This window comes from Marmota flaviventris, chromosome 2 (assembly GCF_047511675.1).
Source record: "Marmota flaviventris isolate mMarFla1 chromosome 2, mMarFla1.hap1, whole genome shotgun sequence".
Lineage (NCBI taxonomy): Eukaryota > Metazoa > Chordata > Mammalia > Rodentia > Sciuridae > Marmota > Marmota flaviventris.
This window is the reverse complement of record NC_092499.1, coordinates 180868785-180878652: the sequence shown is the minus strand read 5'-3', so window position 1 is coordinate 180878652 and position 9868 is coordinate 180868785.

The following is a 9868-nucleotide window of genomic DNA, read 5'->3' as shown; positions in this document are numbered from 1 at the left end:
TTCATGAAGAAAGTAGGGTGCTATGCTAATTAATAATGGGGCAAGTTAAGCACCTTAGGTGGGGTGGTTGGGAAGGCCTCCCCGAAAAGAGAAGACGTTAAACTTTTAATTATAGTAAACAAGAGAGAACAGGATAGTAATCCCCCATGAGCTCATCATGCAGTTTTAGCAAATCCGGCTTCATGAACTCATGGTCAACCTTATTTCATTTATATCTGCACGAGATTATCTAGAATTCCAAATATTGTTCTTTTCATCCATAAAAGTATTTCATAATGTATCGCCAAAACACACTTACAGAAATCAAGAATTATTCCTTAATACCTTCAAATATCTAATTAATGCTCAAAATTTTTATTGTTTTATAAATTTATGTTGTAGTTTGTTTGAATCAAGATCCAAGCAGGGCTTAATGTATTTGGAATTAGATAATATATCTCTACAATATCTTCTAATCTACAGGTGTGCTTTCTCTCTCTTCCTGTGGCCCTCCTCCCTCCCTTCCCACTTCTCCCCTATTTTCATTGCAGTTTGTTGTACCTGAATTGTTTGTCCTATACATTGCCCATATGATGGACTTTACTAATTGCATTCCTGTAATGTTTCATATGTGGAGCTGTTTTTTATTTTATTTTTTGTAAATTGATATTAAGATCTAGAGGTGTTATCAGATTCAGATGATTCGTGTCTCTATTGAAAACTTCAGGAGTCGCATGAGGTCTGGTTGTCTCTATTACTGACAGCCTTCCCCCGACCTTGGTACTGAGGGTTGAACCCAGGAGCTGTACCACTGAGCTATGTCCCCAGCCCCTTTTTTATTTTTTTATTTTTTGGCAGGAGGTGGGGAGGGTGGGCAGTACCGGGGATTGAACTCAGGCATACTAGACCACTGAGCCACATCCCCAGCCCTATTTTGTATTTTGTTTAGAGACAGAGTCTTACTGAGCTGCTTAGCACCTCCCCATTGCTGGCTGGCTTTGAACTTGCAATCCTTCTGTCTCAGCCTCCTGAGCCACTGGGACTATAGGCGTGCACCACCACGCCCAGCCCCTTTTATTTTTTATTTTGAGACAGAATCTTGCTAAATTGCTAAGGCTGGCCTCCAATTTATGATCTTCCTGCTTCAGCCTCCTAAATCACTAGGATTACAGGCATGTACTACCATGCCCAGCAACAGCCATTTGTTGATCATTGCTCATATTCATCTTCAGTAGGGATTACAAAATAGTGATACTCTGATTGGCTAGCCAATTCTCTAAAGAAATTTCCTTCAGCAACCATTTGGGTAACTTGAGGAAAGCCAGGGTAAAAACTTGATTCTTCATTTACCAGTTTCCAAAATAATAAGTAGTTTCCCTAGAAACCTCCAAAAATGACAACCAAGTATGTTTTTGTTTTTAAGTACTACAAACTCTTGGATTTAAACCTATTTGGTGGCCAGGTGTAGTGGTGCGTGCCTATAGTTATTCCCATCAGCTTGGGAGGCTCAGGCAGAAGGATCCCAAGTTCAAAACCAGCCTTAGGAAGTTAGCGAGACCCGGTCTGCTTTTTTTTTTTTTTTTTTTTTTAATACCGGAGTAAACCCAGATGGGATTAACCACAAGCCACATTCCCAGTGGAAGGAAAGGAAGGAAGGAAGGAAGGAAGGAAGGAAGGAAGGAAGGGAGGGAGGGAGGGAGGAAACTCAGTTTTTCAGGCTATTAAAATTATTATCCTTGTCAAGGCTGAAATTGTCCAATTTCTGGCCAGTAGAATCCTCTCATAGAATTAATCTTGAATTATTAATACAATCCCAGTAGGCTTTGATAGCCTTCTTGCTTTCTTGTATAGCAAGTTGTTCCAAGCTCCTCTGGTACCTTTCCTGCCCCAGTCCTTAATCAACCATTTCCCTAAATAGCTAAGGTGACTTTTAACCAGGGACCTTGTCAGGCTTTCTTTATCTACCTCCTCTCTGCCCATGAACTGTGGTTCATTCAATTGCTGATTATTTTCTGCAGTTCCAAAGCAAGTTTCAGCAGCCACTTTGATAGGAATGCAGACATCCTGCCCTCCCATTTATTATGTTGCCTCAAATAGGGACTCAGACTAATGCTTAATTCCCATATCACAAATGAGAACTGCCATAATTTTTAACATTTCTTAACTGAAAGCCAAAATGGTGGGGGGAAATTACATTACCTGCAAACTAACAATCACCATTAATTCTGGCTGCTTTTAGGACGACAGAGCTTCCCGTTATCCAGGCCTTCTCTGTGGCTAAGGCCAGCTCATCCCAACATGCTGGGACACCCTTGATCACCAATGAACACCCTAAAGAGTTCTTTCTTAAAATTCATTCTCTTTCCTGTGTTAGAAAGTCATACTTTTGGGCTGGGGATGTGGCTCAAGCGGTAGCACGCTAGCCTGGCATGCGTGCGGCCCGGGTTTGATCCTCAGCACCACATACAAACAAAGATGTTGTGTCCGCCGAAAACTAAAGAATAAATATTAAAAATAAAAAAATTCTCTCTCTCTCTCTCTCTCTCTCTCTCTCTCTCTCTCTCTCTCTTTAAAAAAAAAAAAAAAAGAAAGTCATACTTTTCTGTAAGCATTGGCATAAAGTTGTCCTATCTCATTTTTATTCTTACATCCACTGAGACTTCTCTTTCTCTTGATTATTAGTATTGCTAGAGATTATTTTGTTATTCTTTTTGTAAAAACAAACTTTTGACTTTGTTATTGCTTTCTACTATTGTTTGGATCTTGAATGTTCAAGGGCCAATGTGTTAGAGGCTTGGTCCCCAGAGTGGTCTATTAAGTGGGGGATGGAACTGTTGAGATATGGGACCAGATGGGAGGTCATTAGGTCATTGGGTGCATTTTCTTTCTTTCTTTCTTTTTATTTACTTATTATTTTTTGGTACGAGGCATTGAACTCAGGGGTACTAGAACACTGAGCCACATCCCCAGCCCTATTTTGTATTTTTAGAGACCGGGTCTCACTGGGTTGCTTAGTGCCTCATTTTTGCTTAGGCTGGCTTTGAATTTTCAATCCTCCTGTGTCAGCCTCCTGAGCCACTGACCTTTTATTTTGCTTTTGACCAAGAAGTAAACAGTTTTTTACTCCACCACACACTCCCCACCATGATGTGCTGTATCACCACGGGCTCAAAGCAATGGGGTGATGAATCATGAACTGAATTCTCTAAAACTGTGGGCCAAAATAAACCTTTTTTTGTGTGTGGTGCTGGGGGATTGAACCCAGGGCCTTGTGCATGCAAGGCAAGCACTCTACCAACTGAGCTATATCCCCAGTCCCAAAGTAAACCTTTTCTCTATAAGTTAATTCTCTTGGGTGTTTTTATTATAGTAATGGAAAACTGACCAACATAATGCCAATGGTGTCTGTTTTTTTTTTAATATTTATTTTTTAGTTATAGGTAGACACAATATATTTATGTGATGCTGAGGATTGAATCCAGTGCCTCACGAATGGTAGGTGAGTGCTCTACCTCTGAGCCACAATCCCAACCCTGAGTTTGTTTTCTATTGTACTAATTTTGGCTTTTATCTTCCTTCCTTCTACTTTCTTTGAATTATTCTGCTGGAATTGCCTGTTGTTGAGGCACAGACTCCGGGATTTTGAGTTTCATGTGTAGAATACTTCATTTGCCCCTCTGGATATACTCTCCATCCTTTCAACTCTGTTCTTTGTCTGTCAAAGATAAGTTATTCTCTCCTCTTTTAGTCCTGTATGAACTACATCACTGGCTTCATTTGCTTCCTGGCTTCCAGTTGGGTCTGGTCCCTGAGGCTTCCAGACAGGCTATTGGAGTGAGTAAAGTCAAGGAATGTATTCCCTGGCTCCCTTCTTGAAGAGTTGTTGCAGTCATCTCTTAACTGAAGGTCTCTGTTTCTCTCACGGTATCAACTCTTTCTTTTTCAGTGATGGTTAATTTTATGTGTCAACTTGGCTGGGCCATGGGGTATCTAGATATTTGTCCAACCATTATTTCAAGTGTTTTTGTGAGGGTATTTTTGAATGAGATTAACATTTCAATTGGTAAAGCAGATTGCCCAGCATAATAAAGTGGGTTAGTTAATCAGTTAAAACTTGAATAAAAATATCAACCTTTCCTCACATAAGAGGGATTCTCCAGCAGACTACATGGATTACATATACCATCAATTCTTTCTGGTTTTTAGCCTGCTAGCCCATAATACTGATATGAGTTTGCCAATCTCCATAACTGTGTAAGTCGATTCCTAATAAATCCCTTTTCTCTGTGTTTATATGTATGTGTGCATATATATATATTACATATTAATAATGTATAAGTTATATAAGTTTATAATATAATTAATTTAACATAATACCTAATTTGTTTATGTTACATATTATGTATTTTACATGTATGTGTACCTCCTGTTCTGTTTTGTAACTCTGACTAATACAGTAATATTTCCACTTCCTCATTCCCTTCAGGCTAGGGATTGTAATGTAATGACTGTGCTATTACTAGTCCAAGATTATTATATTATCCCTGTAGTTCTTCAATACTCTTAGTCTCTTTACTAAACCCTTTCTCTAATTTTTCTAATTTTAATGAGCCATCACTTTCCTGTCTGGTGCCTAGTTAATATACCTAGAAACCATTATAACTGATATAATTCCTTAATTTAAAATCCAAAGTTGATCACATATGTTAATTAGTTCAGTTTGCCCATTTCACAATTTATACATATTTCAAAAAATGCTGTAAAAAATACAAATTTTGCCAAATTAAGAATGATAAAAAATAGTTAATATATTTATTTTTAAAAAATATTTTTTAGTTGTCAATGGACCTTTATTTTATTTATTTATATGTGGTGCTGAGACTGGAACCTAGTGCCTCACACATGCTAGGCAAGTGCTCTACCACTGAGCCACAACCCCAGCCCCAAGTCAATACTTTTATACTTCTCTCAAATAATAGAAAAACTCTAGATCAGAAAAGTGGCAGTTAAGATCAATATATGAAATCAGTTGTACTTGCAATGAACAATCCAAAATGAAATCAAGAAAATAATTCTACTTACAATAGCATAAAAAAAGAATAAATTACTTAAAAGTAAATCTAACAAACTAAGTGACAGAATTGTATATTTTGAAAAAATATTGAAATTTTAACAGGCCTAAATAAATGGAAGAATTTTTCCATGTTCATAGGTTGGAATACATAATAGTGTTAAGATGACATTACCACCCAAATTGATCTACAGATTCAATGCAATCTCTTTCAAAGTTCCATCTGCCTGTTTTAGAGAAATTGAAAAGTTGATCTTAAAATTCAGATGGAAATTCAAGGGATCCCAAATAGCCAAAATAATCATGAAAAGGTACAAAACTCGAGCATTTACACTTTGTAATTTCCAAATTTACTACAAAATTACTATAATCAAGACATTGGTACTAGCATAGAGATAAACATATAAATTAATGGTCTACAATTGAGAGTTCAGAAATGAACCCTTATATTTATGGTTAGTTAATTTTTTATTTTTAAAATTTTATTATTAGTAATTTTTTGGTGCTGGGGATTGAACCCAGGGGAGCTTAACCACTGAACCACATCCCCATCCTGTTTTATATTTTATTTAGAGACAGGGTCTAGCTAAGTTGCTTAGAGCCTCACTAAGTTGCTGAGGCTGGCTTTGAACTCTCAATCCTCCTGCCTCAGCCTCCTAAACTGCTGGGATTATAGGCATGTGCCACAGTGCCCAGTCTGATTTCTTTTTTTTAAGTGTCAAAATGATCCACCATTACTACTTTTTAAAAATTTTATTTATTTAATTTTTATTCCAATTTGTTATATATGACAGCAGAATGAATTATAATTCATATTACACATATAGAGCACAATTTTTCATATCGCTGGTTGTATACAAAGTATATTCACACTATTCGTGTCTTCATACATGTACTTAGGGTAATGATGTCCATCTCATTCCACCTTTGTTTCTACCCCCATGTCCCCTCCCTCCCCACCCCCACCCCTTTGCCCTATCTAGATTTTGTCTCCCATGCTCCCCCTCCCAACCCCACTCTGAATCAGCTTCCTTGTATCAGAGAAAACATTCAGCATTTGGTTTTTTGGGATTGGCTATCTTCACTTAGCATTATATTCTCCAACTCCATCCATATACCTGCAAATGCCATGATTTTATTCTCTTTAATTGCTGAGTAACATTCCAATGTGTGTGTGTGTGTGTGTGTGTGTAACATTTTTTTTTTTTATCCATTCATCTTCTGAAAGGCCTCTAGGTTGGTTCCACAGTTTAGCTACTGTGAGTTGTGCTGCTATAAACATTGATGTGGCTGTGTCCCTATAGTATGCTGTTTTTAAGTCCTTTGGGTATAGACTGAGAAGTGGGATAGCATATGCAACAAAATGAAATCTCTCACCATGCACAAAACTCAACTCAAAGTGGATTAAGGACCAAGGAATCAAGACAGAGACCCTGTATCTAACAGAAGAAAAAGTAGGTCCAAATCTCCATCATGTTGGATTAAGCCCTGACTTCCTTACTAAGATTCCTATAGCACAAGAATTAAAATCAAGAATCAATAAATGGGATGAATTCAAACTGCAAAGCTTCTTCTCAGAAAAAGAAACAATCAATGAATAGAGAGCATACATCTTGGGAGCAAATTTTTACCACTTGCACATCAGATAGAGCACTAATCTCTAGGGTATATAAAGAACCCAAAAAGCTAAACACACACACAAAAAAAACCCACAGATAATCCAATCAATAAATGGGCTAAGGAACCGAACAGACACTTCTCAGAAGATAATACAAAATCAGTCAACAAATATATGAAAAAAATGTTCAAAATCTCTAGCAATTAGAGAAATGCAAATCAAAACTACTCTAAGATTTCATCTCACCATCAATATTTTAAACAAATGTTCCTGAGACGACTGTAAATCTACTGCAAAAGAAAGAGTTCAGATCCCAATCTCACACTTATATAAAAATGGACTCATTCTATGTTAAAGACAGAGGAACTAAAACTATAAAATTCTTAAGAAAAAAACATGGAAAACAAGAATCTTTGAGACCTTTTAGGTCATGATTCTTAGATATGATACTAAAAACACAGATAAACAATAAATAGGTAAGTTGGACTTCCTCAAAATTAAACTTTTATGCTTTGTGCTTTGAAGGACACTATCAAAAGTAAACCTATAGGAGAAAATAATTGCAAGTCATATATTTGACAAAAGTCTAGTATCTAGAATATATAAAAACTTTGGAAACTAATGACAATTCAGTCAAAATTGGGCAAACAAGCTGGATAGACATTTCTCAAAAGAAAAACAGATGACAATAAGCATATGAAAGAGGCTCAGCATCATTAGTCATTAAAGACATGGTAATCAAAACCACAACAGGATGATATTTCACACAGGCAAGGAATGGTTTTAATAAAAAAGGAAGCACAAATGAATGTAAGTTGTCGAGGTCCTGCCCCAGCAGAATCCAGGGAATCCTGAAGGATGAGTGGTGTCGGTGGCGGCGCAAGGGATGAGACAAGGAGTCGTTCCATTGGAGCAATCGCCAGAGAGAGAGCTGCCCGCTGCTTTCTCTGTCTCCTTTTATTTTACCTTTTCTAATCATAATGGTACAGAATCATTAATAAAATGTGTCATCAATTTACAATTTCCAGATTTTCCTAGAATGTGACATTTCCTTATTTAACAGATGCCAAACTATGTAACCAGACTCTATATCTCCTAACCTGTCATTAACCTCTAAATTTAAAGCACACCTGTACTTAAGATCCCATCTGAAAGTCCCCTTATAATGATCTTGTAATATATTCTAAAAACATCTAAAAATGCCTACATTTACTCTCATAAAACTGGTTGAGCTGCTTTCTCAGAGAGTTTCCTTTTTCCTTAGTCAGAGTACACCAGTTCTTTACTAATCTTTAACTAAAGGGCAGGCTCTGCGTGTCAATCCCCCTGCCGCTAACATTAACTATGCTTACCATAAATCCCTATGTAAAGTAAAGGAGAGTCTATTAGAAGGAAAATATATCTGTACTAACCTTTTCTCCCCTGGATGAATACCATAACCTATCCTTAATCAAATAGGCTACATATGGTGGGCTTCGTGCAATAGGCATGATAATTATCTACTTAGGCTTGAAAGACTGAAGATATGAACTTGGATTCTTAGTTGATATAATCAATTGTGGTGCCAAGAGTTCCTGTAACATTTCCCAGAATGATTGTTGATATTTTTCTGTTTTGTTCTCAATGTCCTGAGAGATAGTAAAACAGCCTTTAAGTCATGAACCACCTATTATATTTTTGGCCATCTAAAGAATTTAAAGTCTACTCATGGCCTTTTGTTAGGCTGAGTATAAAATAAAAAGTCCCAATTACATAAAAAAGGGTCTCATGGTTTTGGTTTCCCATAAGTGCAGCCTTGCCAAACACTTGTCATCCTCACTATGACTTTGTCAAGACAGTGGGAGGTGGAACGCACTCACTAGTTAGTGAGGATGCACAGAATTTGGAATCCTCAGACATTGGAGCACCTGGTTTGGATACTCAGCATGGTGGCACTACCTGTGATGCCAGGTTCTCGGGAGGCTGAAGAGGGACTGCAAGTTTAAGATCAGTCTGGGCATTAGTGAGAGACTCTGTCTTAAAATTTAAAAGGCTGGGGATAGCTGGGCGTGGTGGTGCATGCCTGTAATCCTAGCAGTTTGGGAGGCTGAGGCAGGAGGATTCAGAGTTCAAAGCCGCCTCAACAACTTATGCCCTAAGCAACTCAGCAAGACCCTGTCTCTAAATAAAATATAAAAAGGGGTTGGAGATGTGGCTCAATGCTTAAGTGTCCCTGAGTTCAATTCCTGGTACCAAAAAATGGGGTGGGGGCTGTGGACATAGCACAGTGGTAGAGCACTACTATAGCATGGGCAAGGCCCTGGGTTTAATCTCCAGTACCATGAAAAAAATAAATAAATAAACAGAGCTGTGTGGGACAGAGATATCTCAGTGATAGAGTGTTTTCCTAGCATGCCAAAGGCCCTGGGTTTGATACTCCAAACTGGAAAAATAAAATTAAAAGTTAAATGTACAATTACTATGTGACCCGGCAACTCCACTCCCATGTATGGATTAAAGAGAAGTAAAAATATATTCCAAAAAAAACCCTATATACCAATGTTCATAGCAGTATTATTCCCAGTAGCCAAAAATGGAAATAATCCTAATGTCCATCAACTGACAAGTGGATAAACAAAATGTGGTATACCCATACAATGGAATATTATTCAGTCACAGAATGAAATGAAGTACGGATAAATGCTACAACATGGATATACCTTGAAAATGTATGCTAAAACCAAGAAAGCAGACTCAAAAAGCTATACAGTGTATGATTCCAGTATTATTAATTATCCAGAACAGAAACATTGAGAAGAAAGTGGTTGCCAGGGATCAAGGGGAGAGGAAATGGTAATTTATTCCTAATAGATATGGGATATTTTTGTGGGTAGGTTAAAATGTTCTGGAATTAGATAGTGATGATAGTTACACAATTTATGAGTATACTAAAAACCACTGAATTGTACTTTTTTTTTTTTTTGGTACTGGGGCTTGAACCCAGGGGTGCTTAACCACTGAGCCCCATCCCAAGCCCATTTTTATATTTTATTTAGAGACAGGGTCTCTTTTTTTTGACACGGGACAGGGGGGTGGGGGTAACCAGGGATAGAACTCAGGGGCACTCAACCACTGAGCCACATCCCCCTAGCCCTATTTTATACTTTTATTTAGAGAGAGGATTTCATTGAGTTGCTTAGGGCCTCGCTAATTTACTGAGG